We start from the raw sequence: 24,770 nt of genomic DNA, 5'->3' as shown, positions 1-24,770 counted from the left end.
ATGGAGAGAATGCAAAGAAGAAGAAAGGAAGGAAAGGAAAGGAAGAGAAGGGAAGGGCAAAGTGAGGGGGGAGGTAGGGAAAGAAAAAAATATATAAAAAGAGTCTTTTTAAAAATCAATGAGAAAGGCACGAGGTTTGGTTCTAGATACCCTGAAACCACCTTTGCAAGTTAATCAAGTTTTCTTCATCTCATAGTGCTTTCTATTCATTGGGAATGCATACATTTATGGCTGGTGTTTATACTGATATGCTTGTATTTTTGTCATTTTGAGAATGCTTTATAGACTCATAATTAAGACATAATTTTAGGTGAAATAGACAAAGGGGATTGCAAGTACCACTTAGCTTGATGAGCACTAACAAATGTATGGAATTGTTGAGCCATTATATTGTATACCTGAAGCTAATATAGCACTGAATGGTAATTATACTTCAACGAAAAAAGACATAATTTGCATCCTTTACCACATTAATTATTTGTAGCCACATGTAATCTTGATGTTCTGATGATTGACTAGGAAGAAGGCACACAAAATTTCAAATAGCATCTCTAGTACCGGGACAAACCAGAAGCATTCTGATCCTGACAGTTGTTCAAAGAGCAAATAGTATTGACTTCACATCATACCAGAAGCCTGCAGTAAGAAGTTACCATATATGACCTTCAAGTCCAACATCATCAAATTAGGAGGAAGAATTTCAGCAGCAGAAAAGAATACAACCTCACTCCATCCATCTGCCCAGTCTAACTCTGCATATTACACTGGTACGTATATGCAAGAAGAATCATTGAATTATTCCGACTATTATAAACACTTATATAGGATGTAGGTAATGGTAAAGAGACTCTTACCATTGTTGTAATCAATGTTGCAAATTTAGGATGGCTTTGATTATATACGTTTTTTCAAAAGTTTATTCTCTTGAGCTGGGTTTGAGACATCATGAAACCGGCATGAATCACAAGATCAATAAAACTTTCCAAGGTTCTGCAAACCTGGTACCTCTGTTTCCTTGACATTTTCCTGTTATGCTTAAGACAAGCTGTTGAGATTGAGGGAGAGGTTAAATGGGCAGCTTGAAGAAAATTGTAAATGTTTGTAAAATCTGCTGAGGGAATTTTGGAGAAACAGATGGCCCAGAACAAATAAAAAGATTGTCAAGCTTTGTGGTAGGGTCACCTAGTTTCGAGGTCATGGATTTATTGTAGCTTTTACAGGCCAGAATCACTAAGTTTATTTTCATATTTAATGCATGACATCTATATATGTAAATGTAATTTTTCTTCATTATACAGAATTTAAGTCACTAATATAACCTTCACAGCTAGTTCGTTAGGGTTTTGTGGTTGCAAACAACAGAAAATTACTCTGGCTAATAAGAGATAAAGCGAATTTCATTGGAATGATAGGTGAAAGCTATTAGAACAAAGGGAGGGCTAATCAACCAGTATCTAAAGGACAAAACATTTTCACAGATCTCAGTTGTAGAAAGAGATAGATGCCTATGTAAATCACTTAATGTCTTCGAGTCACTCCATTCCAGAGTCCAGTTCTAGAGAGAAACTGTTTGCCTTAGCAAGGATCATATGTTTAGTTTAGGAGAGCTGCCAACAAGCCTGGAGGGTTGGACAGGTAATTCACTAAAGGAGAACTGTAGTGCTGTTGTCAAAAGAAAAGGGGTTGAATGATGGTGAGCAAAAATTAATAAATGTCCACTGAAGATAAAGGAGCAGAATTGAGATCCGAATCTATATTTGTCCCAAGTAAAATCTAATATGGTATGTTCTTTGTCAAGTTGCTTCCTAATAAGAATGGAGAAGGTATGCTGTTGGTCAGAGGGTTACAGTAAAAGTGAAACAGAAGAGTAAGAATATGAGAGAGTTTTGCAGGCTGCAAATAACAATGGACAGTGGGGCCTCCAAGCTAGGGATGAAAGTGAAACCAGAAGAGGCCTTCAGAACTAGGAGAACTGGAGGGACAGAGCGGTAAACAGGCATTTCTGGGAGTCTTCTGAGATGATGCCAGAAATTTTGTGATGTAAACCAAGTGAGAGACATGTCCTGAGAAGCTGAGGTATGTCATGAGGGTCATGAAAGAACAAATAAAGTTCAGTTGTGTTTTAGTTTCTGAGAGAGTCAGAAGCACGCTAATTATGTGGTTATTGAAAACTTAAGGAGGAAGACTGTTGATTGCCATAGCCATCTTAAAAATAAAATCTGCTCCAGAGACTTTATGGCTTTGTGTTGAACAAAGGAACAATGAAAACTATATTGGCCAATGGTATTTACAAACTAAGTAAAGAATGTCTGAAGAATATTTTATGAATGAATTTATTTTTCTACCCACACCTTTCCCCAAAGAACTATTTTATGAATCCAGGTAATTCTCTCAAACACAGTGTTAAACACAAGCCTAGAGGCAATAGCTTTTAGGTACCTAAAGATAGTCCTACTGATAAAAAGAAATTGAAAGCAGGTGTCTTTGTTTGCTTTGTATTGAACTCACCTGTCCCCAAAGCTAGGAAAGTGCATTTTGTTTGTGCTGCTTTTCTTTTTAATTAAACTTTATTTTGAGGTAATGATAGATACACACACAATTGTAAGAAATAATACAGAGAAATCCCACATAGCCTTTATCTGGCTTTCTCCTGTGATAACATTTTGCAAAACTATAGTACAATATCACAACCAAGGTACTGACACTGATACAGTCAAGGTACAGCTTTGGGGGAAAACGTCACCCCTACCCCTTGTGTTTCCATATGCAGTAATTTAAGCTGGACCAAAATGATTCTCTAACCTGATTGTTCATTTGTTCCCTGGGTGATCTCAAACTTCCTGGAAAGCTAAGAATCACTAAGTCTCTCTCTGCCCTTCATTTACTCCTCCCCAGGGGAATAGGGGAGCCTAGCTGGACAGGTGAGTTGAGGAGAATAAACAGCTCACCCTTCCCCCACCATTTCTAGATCTGTGTTTTGCAGAGAGTGCACCAGCTTTCCCCTCACAGGCCTGTATTCTACAGGGAAGCTGTGTTGTTCAACAGTACCAGTAACTCCTGGACAAATCTCAGGAAAGTACGACAGCGCCCACTTGGCCATGTCTTCTAGTCAGTGTTACTAAGGACAGTTTGACCTTCATTTGTCTGATACTGTATCTCTTTCAACTGGTTCTGACCTCAAGAGGAAGAAAGGGACAATACTTCTTAGGTACCCGTTTCCTACAAGAAAAGGGTTTTCAGAGGGCATGACCTCATACATCAGACGGGGGGACCCTGGGGATATGATCTTAGATTTGCCTTCGTGCCACTCTGCTCTCCAGAATGTAGCAAAGTAAGATAAATGTGGAATGTTGGCAGGTCAGATTGCACCTGGCTTACAGAAGCATTCATTGTGAAATCTCTGACTAATGAGTTACAGCTGCACCGGGAAGCATGCGACTTGGCATTTACTTCTGAAGAGCAAGCATGGGATTATACACAGGTAGGGAATAGAAGGGGGGGCTGCCCCAGCATGAAGTTGTCTGTCCCAGGTTCAACCTCATCTCTTGTGACTGAGCCCTGTTGAGTGGAGGAGAGAAGCTGCACCTAACCTGTCACCAGGTGTCATATAACGTGTGTAGCAAGTGGTCCACTAGAATTCCAGCACCTGGTTCCTGCACTTCAGTAACTAGACAAAGTTCTTTGTTAAGATCACTTAGCTGAAAAAAAAAAAAAAAAAAAAAAAAAAGATCACTTAGCTGTTGTCGTTCTGTAGGTTAGCATGTCTATCACTCATTTCCACACTTATTTCCATTTTCCTTCCCTTTTCAGAGATGCAGGGAAGCTAACTTAAACTTCTCAGACTACCCTGCAGTTAGAGTCAGCCCGGCCCCCAAGATTCAGTTCTGGCAAATGAAATGCCAACTGAATTTTTCCGGTACTGCCTCTTCTACTTCATTTTTCTTGCCTGGAACATGTGCACAATGCTCGAGGCTTAGTCATTGCTAAGGATGCATACAGCAAGACAGAAGGGGTCAGTTGATGGCACTGTTGAGCTAGCATACAAGTCTTGGACCTCCTATCACCAGTTCTGTGGAGTGTCCTGGATTATCCAGCTGCACCCAACATGATCATAAAAGTCCTTATAAGGGAAAGAGGGAGGCAGAGAGAAGGATCAGAGAAAGATGTGACAACAGAACCAGAGTCAGAAGTATGCTGTGTGGCTGGCTTTGAAGGAGAAAGAAGGAGGCTACAAGGCAAGGAATGTAGGCAACCCCTAGAAGCTGGAAAAAGAAACAGATTCTTCTCCAGAGCCTCCAGAAGGAATGCAGCCCTTCCAACACCTTAATTTTAGCCTAGTGAGGCCTGTGTCAGGCTTCTTCTCCTTTTTCTTTTTCTTTTTTTAAAGTTTATGTATGTATGTATGTATGTATGTATTTGAGAGAGAAGCACAAGCAGGGGGAGGGGGTAGGGAGAGGGAGAAGCAGACTCCCTGCCCAGCAGAACCCTGGGATCATGACCTGAGCGAAAGGCCAATGCTTAACCAACTGAGCCACCCAGGCACCCCCTGTCAGATTCTAACCTACCCAAATATAAAACAATACATTTGTGTTGTTTAAATCACTAAATTTATAGTAATCTTTTACAGCAGCAATATAAAATGAATACACTACACTGAGACCTTTTAATAACAAATTATGATTAGTCTAAGGAAATTGTTTCCTTCCAGTGCAAGACACCTCTAGTTTTCAAATCAAGGGCAAGCAAAAAAGAGGCATAACTTATTTTTTTAAGAAGAAGAAAAAAACCAGGAAACTATGAAAAGATTGATGTTTTTATAGCCATGATATTTTCAAGCTGGTTTTATTAAACCTATTTAATTGATCATTGACAACTTATTCCAGTAAACATGCCTCAGGAACAGAAAACACACTTCTATAACCCGTGTTTCTAAGGCTGATTTTTCAACTACTCCTGCCTCAGTAGCCAATATGTCCCAAAATAATACTTTCCATGAAACTTCTATTTGTTCTGCTCAGTGAGGCTGATTTACCTAAGTAAGCAATAAATTTCTAGGTTTCACATTTTGGATGATGACCTTATCCTTTGATACACTGTACTTAGAAGAAACTCATTCTTAATTTTACAAGGATCAAGGAAGACACAAAGTGCCAGGTTTTCCTATCAACTGTTAAGTAAAGGAGTTGGGAAAGCAGTATATGAGAGTTTTTTGATTATGTAAAGAAATAAATTTATATGGTTCCTTAAAATTCTTGATTTGTTCCTATATTTATATTTGAAAAACAAAAACTCTAAATAAAAATCACTCATGATTCCACCATCTTCATTTTTAAAATATTTTTTAAAATACAAGTCCTTGATCTCCTTCCTACCAATCTCACCCAACAGGGGTAATTGCTAATAACAATTTTATGTATATCTTTTCAGATGTAAACTTAGGCACAGAGGTGTTATAATAAGCCTATTTTAACCTGTTACCATGGGGTTGATGGGATCTTTGAAACATATTTTACATGGTTTAGTTTGGTATTTTAGCATGGTGATTTTTAGCATTTTTAGCATCACGAGAATGGTAGCCATGATACATTCATCACTCCAAAACAAATTATGTTACATAATAGGTTTTCAATAAAAATGTATTGAATTTAATTAAGAACTAAATTTCTCTAAATAAGTTCCCATTTGCTTTTTGGTATAAGAATACAATACTTAGTCCTAAGGTGATATGACTCAGATACAAAGTCCAACTGTGGCAGACTCTTTGGGATCTTAATGTTTAGTTCTAGGACAATATTGCTCAGAGAGTGGTCAACTAGTGGTGGTCTACCAAGTATTCAAAAAAGTTTGGCCATTTCAGAGAAAAAGCAAAGAAGTAATTTTGTTCATGCACAGTTCATAAGTGTGAAGTTAAGATTAAGTACTTCTTTTACAGAAATTCTCTTATATTTTTAGTTTATTATTTTATTTCTTTTTTAAGATTTTATTTATTTATTCATGAGAGACACAGAGAGAGACAGAGACAGAGACACAGGCAGAGAGAGAGGCAGAGAGACAGAAGCAGGCTCCATGCAGGGAGCCTGACGTGGGACTCAATCTCAGGTCTCCAGGATCACTCCCTGAGCCGAAGGCAGCCGTCAAACCGCTAGGCCACCCAGGTGTCCCAGTTTATTTTAAAAATAAAAATAGATTTTAAAAAAATAGATATGATTCTTATGACTCAAAACTGAAAAAGGTTGGAGTGCCTAACTATCTGTCAGTAGAGCATGCAACTCTAGATCTCAGGGTTGTGAGTTCAAGCCCCACGTTGGGTGGAGAGATTACTTAAACATTTTTTAAAATGAAAAATAATTGAAAAAGGTCAAAGGATAAACAGTAAAGGGTCTCCCTCCAACCACATCCCCTAGCCAATACTGATCAGGTTTGGGTTCTTCCAGAGATATTTTACAATATGTAAGAAAACATACACATACACATACAAACACATACACACACCTCTAATCTTTTTATTTGTATAAAAATAAATATTTGTATATTTGTATACAAATAACATAAGCCATATACTCTTCTGCACCTTGTCACATGCAACAGTATCTCTAGGACAACCTTCCCTATCAGTACACAAAGAACTAGCCTCATTTTCTTCTTGAATGGACACAAAGACAGTTTTTTTTTAATTACAAAGAATATCTTAATAACCTTGTACAAATGTTACATATTTAAATCTGTCTGTAAGACAAATTCCTAGAAATAGACTTATTGCATCAAAGGTACATGAATTTATAACTTTTAAAGTTAACTGCCAAAATCTCTCTTCATGGAGGCAATTCATCCTCTCATGGAAATTAGAGTGCCTGGTTCCCCATAGTATCAGCCACACAAAACATTATTATCAAACATATTTTCTCTGCTGATCAAACAGCTGAAAAATGATCCCCTAGCAGGACATTAACTTTCATCCTATTGTGAGTGAAGTTGACTTTTTTTTTTTTTTTTGTATGTTTGAGTCATTTGTATTACCTCTTCTGTGAATTGTCTGGTTATATGATTTGTCTATTTTCTATTAGGTTATTTTTTTTCTTTAGTTATAGCAGGTGCTCTTTTATATTAGGGAAATTAGCCCCTTGTGATACAAATATGGAATGGTTTTCCTTAAGTAGCCAATATTATAATTTATGGTAACTCTTCCCATGCAGAATTTTTAAAAATACAACTTGCAAATATTTTATCCCATTCTTTGCTTATCTTTTCACTTACTGGGTAGTTTTTGAAGCACAAAATTTTTAATTTTAATGAAGTCCAATTCATTTTTTTGTCTTTTGTTGCTTGTACTTTTGGTGCCATATGTAAGAAACTTCTGCGTACTGCAAGGCCACAAAGATTTATATCTGTTTTTTTTAAGATTTAGTTCCAGTAAATCTTTTTTACTAGAGCTAAATAAAAGCTTTTTTACTAGAGCTAAATCTAGTATCTAGGTATTGATCCATTTTTAGTTAATTTTTGTATATAGCAAGTGTATTTAACACTTGGGTGTTAAATTTGTTTGTTAGGAACACCTGGGTGAGTCAGCAGTTGAGCGGCTGCCTTTGACTCAGGGCGTGATCCTGGGTTCTGGCATCAAGTCCCCCATCTGGCTCCTGTGGAGAGCCGGCTTCTCCCTCTGCCTGTGTCTCTGCCTCTTCCTCTCTGTTTCTCATGAATAAATAAATAAAATCTTTAAAAAATAAAAAAATAAATTTGTTTGTAAATTCCAATTTCCCCAGAACTATTCATTAGAGACTATTACTCCCACCCTCCCCCCACGTTGAATTGTCTCGACAGCCTTACTGAAAATCATTTTATCATAAGTATTTGGTTTTTTTTCTGGACTCTCAGTTCATTCCATTCATCTACATGTCTATCCTATGCCAGTACCACATAGTCTTGAATACTCTAGCTTTAAAGTAACTTGGAAATGAGGAATTGTGTGTTCTAACTTTAAACTTTTGGGGGTTTTTCCTGTTGATGTACACCTGACATAGTCTTTATTAAAAAATAATTGACATAAAATATTGTATTAGTTTCAAGTATATAACATAACGACTTGATATTTATATACATTATGAAATAGTCTCAATAAGTTTGTCACCATACAAAATTGTAACAGTATTATCAACTATATTCTCTGTGCTGTATATTATATCCTTGAATCTATATATTTTATAACTGGAATATTGTGCTTTTTTTTTTTTTTTAAAGATTGTTTTAGCTCTTCAGGGACCCTTGCAATTCTCTATGAACTTGAGGGCCAGCTTTCCCATTTCCACAAAAAGGCAATTCGAATTTTGACAAGATTTTATGGAATCGGCAGATTAATTTGGGGGAGTATTGTCATCTTAACAATATTAGGTATTCCAATCTATAAGCATGGGTATCTTTCAATTCCAGTCTTCTTTAATTCCTTTTAATGGTGTTTTATTTTTTCACTAGGAGTCATCCACTTCTTTTGTTAAATTTAAGTATTTTATTCTTTCTACTACTATTGTAAATGGAATTGTTTTCTTCAGTTTTGGATTATAATTACTAATGTGTGGAAACACAACTATTTTTGTATATTGATCCTGTATCTTTGCAATATTGCTAAACTGGCTTATTAGCCCCAATTGATTTGTGGGCTTATATATATAGAAAATCCTGGAGATTTTGGAATTATGTCATCTGCAAAGAGAAATAGTTTTACCTGGAGATTTTGGAATTATGTCATCTGCAAAGAGAAATAGTTTTACTTCTTTTTTAATCTAGATGCCTTGTATTTCATTTTCTTGCCTAATTGCCTTGGCTGGAACCTCTAGTACAATGTTGAATGGAAGTAATGGAAGCAAACATATTTATATCCAGTATTTTTTAATTTCTAATTTATCCCCAAATTATAAGATAACTGCATTAGCTAAGAAAATGTTAGTGAAAACAGTAGTGATCATTTTTTTTTAACTTTTGTTAATGAGAATGCTTCTAATATTTTCTTTTTGAACATAAGCTGGCTTGGGAGTTAAAATAGATTTATGTTAAGGTAGCATATTCTATTCTTATTCTTTTATAAACATCTTTGACTCAAAAATAGATTTTAAATTTTCATCAAATTCTGTTTCAAAGTCTGTAGAGTTGATCTTCTTCATATCTATCCATAAAATATATGTCTTAATATTTAATCACCTTTATATTCCTGAAATCCCATTTTGTCATGTTATTCTTTTAAGATATTGCCAGCTTCCTTTTCCTAATATTTTATTTAGTATTATTTCATCAATATTTATAAGTGAAATTAACGGGCATTTCTTTCCCCTACAGTCTTTGTCAGGTTTAGTATCAAAATTATTCTTGCTTTGTATAAAGAATTTAGAAGGTTCTTTCTTTATGTGCTGAAATAGCTTGAATAATTTTGGAATTATCTGTTCCTTAAGTCACAACATAACAACCTATAAAAATTGCTTTTTAATGTGTGGGATAGCTCTTTATATTTTCTTTTACAGTAATTGATTTGTTTAGACTTTCAGTTTCTTTTCAGATCAGTTTTGGTATATTGTAGCTTCTGAAAAATCCATTTTATCTAGAATTTCCAAATTATTGCATCAAGTATATTTGTGCTTTTTTTCTTAATTAACTTACTTAAAACTTTTTCTTTCCTAAGCAACCAGCTCTTGGGTTATTTAATTCTGCCATTTTTAATTCTATAATTAAGTACTTTCTACTTTTATCTTTTTTTTCTAAAAATTTTATTTATTTATTCATGAGAGACACAGAGAGAGAGAGAGAGAGAGGCAGAGACACAGGCATAGAGAGAAGAGAAGCAGGCTCCATATAAGGAGTACGACCACGTGGGAATCCATCCCAGGTCTCTAGGATCACTCCCTGGGCCGAAGGCAGGTGTGGGAATCCATCCCAGGTCTCTAGGATCACTCCCTGGGCCGAAGGCAGGTGCTAAACCACTGAGCCACCTGGGCTGCCCTACTTTTATCTTTTTAATCTCTTCTGTTTCCTTAGTTGTATTTTGATCTTTGTTTAATTTCATTTGGATTTTTACTTCATTTGTTTTCATTCTTTTTTACTAGTTAATGTGAAATTTTCTAGCTGCTTTGTAATTTATTCACCTGTAGGTAAGTCCTAATTTGCAATATTTATAGAGCATTTTATCCCAGGATATGTTTGTGTCAGCATGCCCTGAAATACATGCAATTTATATCTGCTTAAAAACCAAATCATTCAAGTAGGCACTGATAGCCAATGGCAAAACTGGTCAAACTTAATGTTTGACATAACTTTAGTTTGCTAAGGGACGGCTTGACCCTGAACTTTGTGCAAACTTGCTATGCTGTAACTTGTTTGTTCCATCTCAAACCCCAACTCCGCCCATATGCCTAACCACCAACTAAAATTCCATGCCTTGATCTTCTTGCTTTTACAATATTCGACACAGTTCATTAAGTTCAAGACCCCCTCCCCCCGGCCTTGCAATTCTTCCTCTTTGCACAGCCATCTGTCCCATGGTGTCTGCATATAAAAGTTTTGCTTGCCACTTCTTCTCAGAGTTGTTTCTGGCTTAGGTTTTGAGTATTTTCCTATTGCAGTAGTTCCCCTTAATAAACTCGTACCTTGCGAATGTCCAGACTCACATTTTTGTTTTGACACCAGAAGAATTTGAAAGACACTTTGATTTCTAAAATTTTATTGATATTTGGATTATAATTTTGTTGCTAGTGATTTTTGCTTATTAAATAAGCAAAATATAAAAAATATTTTTTTAAAAGTTTTAAGTAAGTTAATTAAGAAAAAAAGCACAAATATACTTGATGCAATAATTTGGAAATTCTAGATAAAATGGATTTTTCAGAAGCTACAAAGATAGGATTATAAGTGCCCTATTCTACGCAATAATTAAATTAGTAGCTTGCTTCATCCTTCTACCTCCCCTTTCTCTTCACAACTTCCTCATTTTAGTTAATTATATTATCTCTTAATATTTAGCTGTTTAGTAAAAATAATGTCCATATTTGTTTTCATTTTAATCCTATTTGTCAGCAGTCCTTAAAGCTATCTACTGGGCAGCCTGGGTGGCTTAGTGGTTTAGCGCTGCCTTCAGGCCAGGGTGTGATCCTGGAGACCCGAGATCGAGTTCCACGTTGGGCTCCCTGCATGGAGCCTGCTTCTCCCTCTGCCTCTGTCTCTGCCTCTCTCTCTCTCTCTCTCTGTCTCTCATGAATAAATAAAATATTTTTAAAAATAAATAAATAAAGCTATCTACCTTATGCTTTCTAGTCCTCTATTGTTTGATAATATTTGTCCACTGGCAAAATCATCAAATAAGTTAATGGAAATATTATCCCTAGGATCTTGTGTTTTCAGAACTCTTTGCCTTTTTACTTACCCAACACTTTGGCTATGCAATTACAGGTCACACCTCTTTCCTTGACTTTGTACTGCTCTAACTACAATGTCTTACAGGAATGAATATTGTGAAGAAATCTGAAATCAGCCTCTTTTTCTCATTATAAGTGATTTATTTTAACTTCCAAAGAATGCCAATTTTTGCGATTTAGTAATTTTATGAGGACATACATGGTGTTGACCATGTGGAACTATTTTGTAAAATAATATTTGCCTTGGGGATCCCTGGGTGGCTCAGCGGTTTGGCGCCTGCCTTTGGCCCAGGGCGCGATCCTGGAGTCCCGGAATCGAGTCCCACGTCGGGCTCTTGTCACAGAGCCTGCTTCTCCCTCCGCCTGTGTCTCTGCCTCTCTCTCTCTCTATGTCTATGATGTTAATTAATTAATCAATTAATTAATTAATTAAAAATAAATAATATTTGCCTTTTTATATTTTCAGATTTGAGTCTCTTTTTATTTCTATGATTTTTTTCTTGAATTATAATTTTTAATTTTTTTTACCTGTCCCATTATTTTTTTCTTCTTTACTTTTAAGATCTATGGATTTAGGGATCCCTGGGTGGCGCAGAGGTTTAGTGCCTGCCTTTGGCCCAGGGCGCAATCCTGGAGACCTGGGATCAAATCCCATGTCGGGCTCCCGGTGCATGGAGCCTGCTTCTCCCTCTGCCTCTCTCTCTCTCTCTCTCTGTGTGACTATCATAAATAAATAAAAATTTTAAAAAATTAAAAAAAAAGATCTATGGATTTACGCTTTTTCATCAGTTCTAGTAAATTCACAGCCATTATCTCTGTATATATTGCTTCTCCTTTCTCATTATTCTTTTTATGTGGAACTCTGTTAGATCTTGTCATTCTATCTTCCATATTTTTTAACCTTTTTTTTCTTATTTTTCATTTTCTTGTTTTTCTTTACTACATTCTAGATCAGTTCTCCAGCTATATCTTCTGGTTTGCAAATTCTAAATTGAGTTATCTAATCTAGTTAATCCCTTCACAGTTGTTTGTCTGTTTGGTTTTGCTATAGCAATTGTTATTTTTTTATTTCTGGTTTCTTTTAGATTGTTCTCAAAATGTTTCTGAAAATTCCTAGATGTTTCTATTAGAATGGTCACTTTTTACATTGCAGGCTTTATTTAAACAGTTCATACACAGCTGTTTTACGTTGTATGTATATAATTATGATTCCAATAATTGAAATTTTTAGGGAATCTAAATCTGTTGTTTGTTTCTGCTGACTCTCACTCATGGTTATTGCCTTCTTGTGTGTTTGGCAATCTTGTTTCTGAGTTCATTGCTTAATCATAATAGGTAGGTAGTCTTCTGAACCAAACTTGGAGAGCTCTCCTCTGGACAATGTTTGTTTCTATTTCTGTCAGTAACTAAGACCTCTTTGTTTTCTTTGTGGCTTTCGCTTTGAGTGTCCCAGGTTCAGCTTGTCCAGATAGCTGCCCTTCCAAGGGTTGGTGTTCACAATAATTGCGTTGCTATAGGAATACTTCCTCAGACCAACACTACTCTTCCTGGCTTCTTGCAGCAAGACGGCTTCCTGTTACTCTGGCTATCTACTGTTTTCCAAGCCAACAGGAATCTTGCTTATGACCCAGTATTCTGTATGTCAGTTTGATTTTTCCCCCAGCCAATGGAGATAGGCCATCACAGGGATGTTGACAATGCAGTCTCTGTTCTCCCCCACTGTTACAGATGCAGACTGTTTTTTGCAACTACAACTCCTCCCTGTGATACATATGTTGCTACACTTTCTCTGCTTCTTGGAACCATGTGGATGTTGGGAAATTCTTGCAGCCTACCTGTGAATTGCATTCCTGCCTTTGAAATGAGATATTTAGGCTCCATGCAAGAGATTTAAGCTATGTCCCTAACTTTTAAGCAATATATTTTGCTGCTTAACCCTAACCCTGACCCCAATCCAATCTGAAACTCTAAATCCATTGAGATCTTTCTAAAGTCTTCACTCTTAACATCCTCTCATTCTCTCACTGCCATCCCCTTATTTTGTAACTTAGGGATTTGTCTCCTGGCTTTTCTTACTTTGCTCTTTACTTTTGGGTGATTTGGCCTTTAAAAGGAAAAACACAAGCATCTGGGTGGCTCAGTCAGGTAAGCATCTGCCTTCAGCTCAGGTCATGATCTCAGGGGTCCTGGGATTGAGTCCTCATCGGGCTCCCTGCTCAGTAGGGAGTCTGCTTCTACCTCTGCCCCTCCCCCCTGCTCATGCTTGTGCATTCTCTCAAAATAAATAAACAAAATGTAAATAAATAAATAGTAGGAAAAATGCTAACTTTACTGTCTTCAAACAGTAAGTCCTGCTACATTCCCTGTGATAATATCATTTTTGAAAATATCACATGAACTATAAAAGTATTTGGAAATCTCTCTCCACTAATATTCAATTACCAGGTATAGTTCATCTTGACTTCAAATAGTTTCACAACACTGTGTCACTCCTATTGTGTGGTCTTATATCTCCAATGTTTAAAGAAATGCTATCAAGAATTTTGGAAGGACTCAGGCAAAAATATAATGATGAAAATTGTAATGTAAATATTAAAATTCAGAATGTCATATATATAAAAAATGAACAGGACCCCCACTTTTATATAAGAGGCAAATGTGATAATTTCAGAGAAACAAGTAAAAATATATATATAAATAGAAGTGTATGGTGAATATCTGAAAATTAGCAATGTAGTTATCTTTTTTCACACTGTGATATCTTCTAAGAAACTGTCAAGTTTTGGCAAAAAATTGATGCTTTGATTTCAATTTCTAACATAACACTGTGGACTCCAGTAAACCAGTTAAAATTTTCATTACTAAAACAAAACAATATAGTACATAATTAAATAATTATTTTTGCTGAAGTCAGAATGAGACCAAAACTACCAATATATTTTTTTTAAAGATTTCATTTATTTATTCCTGAGAAACACACAGAGAGAGGCAGAGACAGAGGCAGAGGAAGAAGCAGGCTCCCTTTGAAGAGCCTGATGCAGGACTTGATCCAAGGACCCTGGGATTACGACCCAAGCCAAAGGCAGATGCTCAACCACTAAGCCACCCAGGTGCCCCCAAAACTACCAGTATTTTATTCAGAGTTGTATTTCTTATATACCAAATGAGGTAGTTCTCACTGCTGTCAAACAGTTTATAAAAACTAGCTGGAAAGTCATTGAAAATATTCTCAGAAAAGAAAGAAAGAAAAAGAAAGAAAGAAAGAAAGAAAGAAAGAAAGAAAGAAAGAAAGAAAGAAAGAAAGAAAAAGAAAGAAAGAAAATATGCTCAGAGAAAGCAAAACAAGCTACTGGCAAAATTCCATTGTCAACTTATTTAACGTTGTATAACATCAATGGCATTTAATGTGGAAGAGGAATTACTGTTCTGTGCTCATGCTAGCAAATATTTTATTTAGAGTTGCATGAAGCCACTGATGGCTAAAATCTAGAAAATCAATCAGTTCTTGCATATGTGTGGTATAAGGAGAAGTACTAGAGGACTTTTTATTACTAAAATCCAGTGTTTCAGAATAAATTTTTTATTTAGACAATCACTTGTAAGCCATAACATGAACTGGAAATGGTACAGTGGATTCAGTTCTGATACTGGCTAGCTACACATAACAAGGAATACATGCATTGCTTTACTTTTTTTTAAAGATTTTATTTATTTATTAGAGAGAGAGTGGACAAGCAGGGGGAGAGGCAGAGGGAAAAGGAGAAGCAGGCCCCCCACTGAGCAGGGAGTCTGATGAGAGGTTCAATCTCAGGATTCTGAGATCATGACCTGAGTCAAAGGCAGATGCTTAACCCAGTGAGCCACCCAGATGCCCCCATACACTGTTTTATAAGGAAAGATTTGTGCCACCTGTTATTTTTTGAAAGAAAATGTAGAAAAGAAGAAAGTGAACAAACTAAATGGTGGCCACTGAGTATTCAATTCCCCAAGTGCACTATGTAAAGCCAATCAGGCTTTGCCTGCTTCCTCCACAAGTATCTCTTATCAAACTTGTATCTTCACTTTGCCAAATCTAATAATTAGTTCTCTAAATCACAGTTGATCTCTGAGCAGTATTTGACAACTCTTTTCTCTTTGAAACACTTTTCTAAGATTTCCTGAAACCACATTCCTCTGCTTCCTTACTGGCCGCTCCTTCTCAGTCTCCTTGGAAGGACCCACCACTTCCTCTGCCCAGCTTCTAATTATTGACACTCTATGCTGCTGAGTCCTTGATGCTCTTCCCCCCTGTATCTATACTGTCTCTCTATGTAATATCAACCAGTTCCATAGCTTTATGACAGCTGTATGCCAGAGACTCACAGATATATACCTGTAGACCCCCTTTTCTCTCTAAACTCCAGATTCATATATCAGATTGCCTTTTTTACTTCTCCACTTAGATGTTGAAAAGTTCCTCAAATTGAACATATCCTTAAGATAATTTTGTTTCTCCCCCCAAAACCTTGCTCCTTCTGCATTCATTGTTGCCTCAGTAAATGGCACATCTACCCTATTACTTCGGCCAAAAATCCATAAGACATTCCAACTAGTGTTCCTGATTTGTCTTTCATTTCACTATAACGTATTCTCCACAAACAGGTACTCTCCACACAGTATCCCAGTAATTCTTTCCTATTTATATTTCTAAATCTATAAAACATATTTTACACATAGAAGAGTATATACAATATATTGTAAAGTAAATTTCCATGTATCTAAACACCGGTTTAGAAATAGGACATTATCTGCAAAAGAATGATGTTGGACTATCTCATACTATATACAAAAAATTAGCTCAGAATGGACTAAAGATCTGAATGTAAGAAGTTAAACTATAAAACTATTTGAAGAAAACATAAGTTATAAATACTTGTGTCTGTGGACCTAGGAAGGATTTCTCTTTTTTAAGATTTTAAAATTTTGTTTATTTGTTTCTTTATTTATTGAGAGAGAGCGTGACTGAGTGAGTGAGCAAGAGTGTGGAGGGGCAGAAGAGAGAATCAGAACCAGTTTCCCCACTGAGTGTAGCTCAATGTGAGGCTTCATCTCAGGACTGTGAGATCATGGCCTGAGCCAAAATCAAGAATGGAACACTTAACCGACTGAGCCATCCAGGTGCCCCAGGAAGGATTTTTTTTTTAAGTATAACACCAAAAGCACAAGCAACCAAAGAAAAAGAAATAGATAAATCGAGCTTCATCGAAATTAGAAACTTTTGTGCTTCATAGAAATGGGACACTTTTAGTACCGTATAAGGCTGCTTCCTGCTCACATCTCCCTTCCTGTTGAGATAAACACAATCCTTTTTTAAAAAAATCACTCTCTTGCCTAACTTCTGTTTCACCACATGATATATACATGCCTAAATAATATAGTTTATTTTATCAATTTGAAATTATATAAATGGAATCCCACTGTATGTATTCTTTTGTGACTTGCTTTGTTTTGTTCAAAATTATGTTCATGAGCTGAATCCTGATGGATATAGCTGGAGCTCTGTATAAAATTCATAATATAATACACTGTAACTAGTATCATTAGATTACACTATTTTGGGACTTTGGATTATTTTCGGTTATTACTAGTGCTACACTGAACATTCTGATATGTGTCTCCTAATGCTAACGTGCAAGACTTTCTCTAAGATCTATATCTTTCTCTTTCTCTTATCTATATCTTTATATATATATATATACAATATATGCATATACATATGTACGTATATTTTGGACTGTCTTAATAAACATGGTGTTACCTAGGTGGCTCAGTCGATTAAGTGTTCAACTCTTGGTTTTGGGTCAGGTCATGATCTTACAGTCCACACTGAGCATGGAATCTACTTGAGGGTCTCTCTCTCTCCTCTCCCTCTGTCCTACCCTTCCCTCTAATGCCTTTCCCATTCCCCCCACTCTCTCTAATTAGTTAAACATGAAGATGTACAACTTCTATTTTCCAAAAATGGTTACATCAATTTAACATTGACCACAAGAGGATGAATTTGCATTACTATTGTCAAAGTTCTTTGGGTTTTTTCTACTTTTACCAATCTAGTGGCTTATATGGGTATTTTATTGTGGTTTTAGCACATATTTCCCTGGTTGATTAATGAGATTGAACATTTTTCACACATTTACTGACCACTTAGATTTCCTCTTTGGGGGAACTGCTAATTCAAGTATTTTGCTGATTTTCCAATTGCATTTTTTGTCTTTTATCATATAGATCTGTAGGAGTACTTTTTATACTATAGATACTAGTCTTCTTTACTTTGTGTTGCAGATATTTTCCCCAAATATATGGTTCCAAATTGATCTGTTAAAAATGCCTATCATACTGTCATGTCCTTGTTTAAAGACTTCCAGGGGCTCCCAAATGCAGTTAGCTGTAAAATCTAATGCCTCATGATCATCAAGGCCCTAAGTGATCTAGTCTCTGCCTACCTCTTTGTCCCATCTCCTTCCTTAAACTTCAGCAACACTGGCCTTCTTTTTGTTCCTCAATTATGTGTATGAAATAGACTTGGGCTCCCTCCCTTGCACAGCTTTGGACAAGTGCCAGTTCTTGACAAATGCTCATTTGCACCTCTGGAGAGTGTTAGAAAGGCCCAGCTGCAAGGTGCATAGCACTAGCTCTGATAAAAATGCTTTCTTGCGATACATAGAATTGTTCAATCAGTATGTGTTACACCTGAAACTAATATAGCATTGTATATTAATTATAATTCAATAACTTTAAAGTGATTTTTTTAAATGCTTTCTTGTCGATCCTGGAGACCCGGGATCAAATCCCACATCGGGCTCCCGGTGCATGGAGCCTGCTTCTCCCTCTGCCTATGTCTCTGCCTCTCTCTCTCTCTCTCTCTGTGACTATCATAAATAAATAAAAAAAAAATAAAAAATAAATGCTTTCTTGTAATTATGGTAAGACCAAAACAAACAAACAAACCAATCCCAAAATAGTAAATCTCAGCCACAAAAGAGAAAGACAGAAACTAAGTAGGGTAGTATCTATTGTTAAAGCTGTATCCAATGGAAAATTACCAGCTTAATAAGTAGACCAGACGTTACACGTAAAGAGAATGCAACATCTCCCTGTAAGTCACAGGAGAAGCCCTTCAGATAAGATCCTACCTACTAGTGGTTGCTGCCCCAGGAGCTCTGATTCTAATAATAATAATAATAGCCAATATTTATGGAGTACTTACGATGCACTAAATCCTTTTCCAAACTCCTTAACACATAGTATTTTCTTCCATCCCCCAGGAACCTCATAAGGTTATACGGTACAAGTCTACAATCCCTTATCTTAATTTGGAAGCCCAAAAGACCGAAAACCAACAGACTTTTCCTCTATTTGCTGCCCAAATTCTTCTGGTGGCAAAATTTCTCTTGAATAGATGTGAGGCTATTTAGATTACTTATAATGCTTTTTATTTATAACTTTTAAAAATCAGGAGGTAAAAAGGTATGAATATCCATACATTTATTAATTTTATTGCTGTGTAACAATAGGACTACAAACTTAGTGACTTAAACCAACACACATTTACTATCTCTAAGTTTCTATTGGTCAGAAGTCCAAGCTCAGTCTTCTGCTTAGGGTCTCACAAGGCTTCAATCAAGGGGTTAGCTGGGGCTGCAGTCTCCCCTGGGTTCAAATGGGGAAAGATCCACTTCCAAGCTCACTCGTGTTATTGGTAGAATTCAGTTCCTTGAGGTGGTAGGATTGGGGGCTTTAGCTTAGTGTGTGTGTGTGTGTGTGTGTGTGTGTGTGTACATGTGTATGTGTGCTTTGTTTGCTGCCTGTCAACCAGAGGCTACCCTCAGCTCCTACAGGCTTCCCACATTCATTGCTGCATGGCATCCCCTACCATGGTCATTTGCTTCCTCGAAGCCAGCAAGGATAAGAGGTAGGGGGGAAAAAGACTGAGACTCCAGCAAGATGGAAACTATAATCTTATGTAACATAAGCACATAATCATGTGCATACAATCACAGACATCCACTTACCTTTACCAAATTTTTCAGTTAGAAGCAAACATAGGTCTTGCCCACACTTGAAGGGATGGGATCCACAAGGGAGTGAACCCCAGGAAATGGGGACTGTGGGGTCACTCTGAGAGTCTGACCAGACTAAGTTTATTTAGAAATGTTGTGTTCAGTGCTTGAATTTATTTTCTAGCGTTCTGGATGGGTGGTCGTCCAGCCTAAAGGAGAACTGAATCCATCCCACGTCCCAGGAGCTTTCTCACATAAAAATAGCTCATAATCCATTCTGGTACTTTAGATGTTGAAAAGCCTATGAAATTCTACAAGGCAGCTGCCAGTGGAATTTAGGGCTTGCAAGCTTGGAGGAATGTTGGTCCTTTATCATTTTAGAAGGTTTAGATGTAGTTGTTAGTTTACTAATTAGCAATGTTATTTTGTAGCAAAACAAAACCAACAGAGCATCAAAAAACATTAATTACCACACGGGGTATTAATTTAAGGAAGATTATGACACTTGAAAAATTATTTGAAAAAATGATTGTGTTATGAACTTTTTTGGTTCTTTTTTTCTCAAGTTAACATCAACATAAAATGGCTGTGTTCATGTAATTTCTTTTCTCAATTTGGTTCAAGACTTGTATAGCTCCCAGTGGTAGATTTTGCAGTTGTATTACATGATTAAAGTGTCCATCAAAACCGTACAGTTGGTAAACAGTATTAAAAATCCATCTCCAGCTTCTGTAAAATGTATAGAGAGCTATGAATACTAGAAGAAATGGAAATATTTTAATTAACTCAAGTAGGACTAATCAAAGCAAAGCAGCCAGTTTATTCAATTGAACATGTAAATGTCTATTCATCCATGACATGGCTGAACATTTATGTCAACTATTAAAAGCTATTCTATTGCTTGAAAAACAACAGAATACCTTTCAATGCAGAAAAATTCATGTTTGATTTGCCCTAGAGCCCCATGGGGTTATCTCATAATGCCTGATATATGCACCATGATAGCACTCTAAAATACTACAATTTAGAAATTCTCAGACATATTGTCCTCATGGATTTTGGATAAGATATGATATTACTATCTTTATTTTACAAGTGAAGAAATTGAACTACCAAGGATTTAAGAGATTCAGTCTAAGGAAAACGCACTTCCATGTGGTTCTCTTCCACTCTCAATATTTATTCCACTACTATATATCTTCCTCAACTTATGATGGGGTTACATCCTGACAAACATGAATTGAAAATGTCCTAAGTTGAAAATACATTTAATACACCTAACTTACCAAACATCATAGCTTAGCCTACCCTGCTTTAAAAATGCTCAGATCACTTACATTAGCCTACAGTAGAGGAAAATCATCTAACACAAAGCCTATTCTATAATAAAGTGTTGAATATCCATGTAATTTATTGAATACTGCACTGAAAGGGTTAGTTGTCTACCTTCGTAATCATGGTTGACTGGGAACTATGGCCTTCACCCTTGCCCGGCAAAAGAAAATGATGCCACATACCATGAGCCTGGGAAAAGAACAAAATTCAAAATGTGAAGTACAGTTCCTACTGAACGCATATTGCTTTCACACCACCATAAAGTTGAAAAATCATAAACTGAACCATTATAAATTGGGGACCATCTGTACACTACTTCATTTCTGCCACCAGATGTGTGGGTTTTCTACACATCAAGCAATTCTGCAGTACCAGCTGAGTGTCCTACAATTTAATTCAATTCTGACACTATCTACCTGGAGATAGTACCAGATCCCACAGGTTAAAGACTCACAAATCCCTCCCCACACTCACACCTGATGCCAATCACAAGTACAAGTTGTCACCTATGTTTCAGACCTACGGGCTATGAACCCCTTCTTGGGTTCAAATACTTTGGTAGAGCAGCTCACAGAACTTAGGAAAACATTTTACTTACTAGATTATCAATTTATTGCAAAAGAATATAACTCAGAACAGCCAGATATAAGGAATATATGGGGAAAGTTTTAGGAGAAGGAGCAGGGAGCTTCCATGTTCTCTCTGGGTGCACCACCCTCCCCAAATCTCCAAGTGTTCACCAACGCAGAAGCTCTCCAAACCTGTTCTTTCGAGTTTTTATGGAGGCTGCATAAACAGGTATGATTGACTAAATCATTGGTCATTGGTGACTGGTTTAACCTCCAGCCCTTCTCCCCTCTCCAGAGATGAAGGATGGTACTGAAAGTTCCAACCTTCTACTCAGGTTAGTTCCCCTGACACCAAGCCTGCATCCTTAGGGGGGCTTTCCAAAAGTCACTGCATTAACATAAATTCAAGTGTGGTTGAAAGGGGGTTGTTATGAATAACAGGACATATTCCTTTCACTTTTTTTTTTCAGAAAGAGAAATTTTTTTTAAGATTTATTTATTTATTTATTTATTTATTTATTTATTTATTTATGATAGACATAGAGAGAGAGAGAGAGAGAGGCAGAGACACAGGAGGAGGGAGAAGCAGGCTCCATGCTGGGAGCCCAACGTGGGACTCAATCCCGGGACTCCAGGATCGCATCCTGGGCCAAAGGGAGGCACTAAACCGCTGAGCCACCCAGGGATCCCCTATTCCTTTCACCTTTAAGGCTTTGGAGCTATTTTAGGAACCAAGGACAAAAGACCAAATACTATAAGCAAAAGATACTTCCATTGCTCTTAGGAAACCCCAATAATTTTAAGAGTCTGTACCAGGAACAACATGAAGGCCAAATATGTATAAATTTTTTATTATTATTATAAATCACACACACACATATATATATACACACATATATATTATAAATCACAACTTACATTCACCTTAGGCAAAAATAAGGGTTCAGATTCCGAGGTTAGAGCCCAAGCACTTAGCCACCCGCAGGTTCCATGGTTCCGAGATTTAAGAATCTCAGATTCTGAGTGCTCTCATCACCACCATGGCAACCCGGAATTGAAACCTTCAGAGTCCCAGGCTTGAAGGTCCTATGGATGCACACGCTGCTTACTACACCATAGTTCTTCTCTTTCCCTGGGGACACCCTCCACCTGCTCCTTTCATCTTTCCAACTTTACCAAGCACAATTCTTGCATCAGAGCCTTTCTCTTCCATCTCTGGATCTCAGAGTGGTTAGCTCCTTTTATCCTTCAAATCTGTTATATTAATTAAACAAGTAGTCCATTAGACTGAGGTGGCTCTAATGCCACACTGGCCTACATGTGCAAACCCAAATCTAAGCCTATAAATGCCTCAATGTTCCAATATCAAAACACTAAGGATAATCAATCACTAAAAGCCAACTAGACTTTAATATATAGCCAAATAACTTCCTTTCTTCGCTTCTGTACTTTATCTAAATAAATAAGTCTTTCCCCTGAATTCTGTTGGCTCGGCACTCATAACTATGGTTTGGCACTGCCTAATTCCAATCAATTTTTGCTCTGATAAACTTTTTAATATCCCTTAGTTTATCTTTTAACAGGTCTCATCAAAAATGTTACAGCCTTAAAGATGCCTTCCTTTGACAACCAAAGCAAAACTAATCCCCCTCTGTCTCTCCCCTTCCTTCTCCCTTTCTCCCCAGTAACCTTTTGCCCCCATCCTAACTTGTTCTTTATAGTCCTTATCTCTACACATTGTTTTCTTCATGTGCTTGCTTTCTTGCTCTCACACTAAAATGTAAACTCCAAGAGGACATGTTTGTTTACTGATATATTCTGCCTGGCACATAATAGGGATCAAATATTTAAATAAATGTCATTAATGGATTTTCTTAAAGTCTATCCAATAGAAATGATAGGCATTTGATTCCATTTGCAAATGACCAATAAATTTGAGTTAGGAATTGCATAACTTTATAAAAATAACCAATGAAGCTAACGAGAAAAAGACAGGGCTTAATCTGTCATTGTCCCGCCTCTCAGCATCTTGATGAGAGACCACAATTGCCATCCCCCTCATTGTTATTAAACACTAACAATTATTACTTTGGCTCAGACTGAGCTCTTATTCTAATTTTCAAACTGTTGTGATATTTTTTATCTAAAAACCAGTAGCTTATAGGGATCCCTGGGTGGCGCAGCGGTTTAGCGCCTGCTTTTGGCCCAGGGCGCGATCCTGGAGACCCGGGATCGAATCCCACGTCGGGCTCCCGGTGCATGGAGCCTGCTTCTCCCTCTGCCTGTGTCTCTGCCTCTCTCTCTCTCTCTCTGTGCGCGTGTGACTATCATAAATAAATAAAAAAAAAAAAAAAAAAACCAGTAGCTTATAAATTGGTTATTTTCCAGTCTCTCCTTCTCTACTCAGGGCTTTAAGAGACTGATTTTTATAGACAGCACAAACTGGGATTTCTTGACCTCTAACTTATAGGTGGGTTGAAACTATAAGCAGAAGCACCGGGAGATCAAAAGGGGGATGGAGAATGGGGTTTGAGTATCTATTCTTCCAGGATCCTTCCCAGCTGGGCACCCCTTCCCTTTTTGGTTCCCAAAAGCCATAGCTCCTTGTAGGTGGCCTTACGTATAGCCACTCTCTTCTAGTTTTGGTAACTGTTCATTCCCTGCTTTCAGGACTAAGAGAGGTAAGGGCTTCCTGCTATTGCTAGTCTAAGGGTATTAAACCACCCTTATCCCTGCTTTCCCTTAATCCTGTCCACACCCTTATAAACAGCCTCTTTATTAATATCTCCTTGCCTAACCTGCTTGAACTTGCCCAGCTGTTTCCTGCAAGGATCCTGAGTCATACATTTTATGCCTCAAATTAAATCAAGGGTTTACTTAATGGAAAATTTTAACAATGCACAAAAATTCATGAGCATGGCATTGTTGTTTCCAATTTGGAGTAAGACATGATATGAGATATAAAAAGAAATTAAATAAAAAGAATATACATTATTTTCACTTTGTCATGGATTAAGGACACTCCCACTTGGAAATAACCTACACTAGTAGAATAATGAAGAAGTCACTCGTTTGGCTTCTCTTTATTCTGTTTGTTTCCAGCCCCCTTCAGAGTTATAACCTAAAGATCAAGTTTAGGAAATGTACTGGACAAGGGATTGGCAAATATACTCTAGTCCCACCTTTGCTCAGAAATCTTGAGAAATCAACTCTTCTGAAACAGTTGCCTAAACTGCAAAATTAAGATGTAGCTAAGATATCCTTTAGTTTTACATCCCTGGTAACTATATTTTATGATTACCAAGAACTATCAAGAGTTTTTATTTTATAGGTGTAGGGACAACCATATAGTATTAAGAACCCAGCTCTGCAGCCTAATTGTTTGGCTTCAAATCCCAGCTCTACCACTAACTAAACACATGAACTTGGTCATGTTT

The 24,770-nt window shown here is 36.8% G+C and overlaps 1 long non-coding RNA gene across 6 annotated transcripts in view; it reads right to left on the bottom strand.

The window, feature by feature from the left end:
- The window catches only part of LOC111092836, a 117,616-nt gene extending 94,307 nt beyond the window's left edge, over positions 1-23,309 (bottom strand). For 5 of the 6 annotated variants that reach the window (XR_005380018.1, XR_005380015.1, XR_005380016.1 and 2 more), the window contains exons 1-2: positions 22,252-23,309; positions 20,876-20,953 (exon numbers count right to left, since the gene is read on the bottom strand). This is a non-coding gene — a long non-coding RNA (uncharacterized LOC111092836). Of the gene's footprint in view, positions 1-854; positions 1,046-19,441; positions 20,187-20,875; positions 20,954-22,251 lie in introns of those variants that run through there. The other variant, XR_005380013.1, reaches the window with a different exon arrangement.
- Positions 23,310-24,770: the final 1,461 nt, after the last annotated feature.

The sequence above is a fragment of the Canis lupus genome, chromosome 27 (genome assembly GCF_011100685.1).
Source record: "Canis lupus familiaris isolate Mischka breed German Shepherd chromosome 27, alternate assembly UU_Cfam_GSD_1.0, whole genome shotgun sequence".
Classification (NCBI taxonomy): Eukaryota; Metazoa; Chordata; class Mammalia; order Carnivora; family Canidae; genus Canis; species Canis lupus.
Note: the sequence above shows the minus strand (reverse complement) of the source record. Positions and strands in the feature narration are given on the sequence as shown.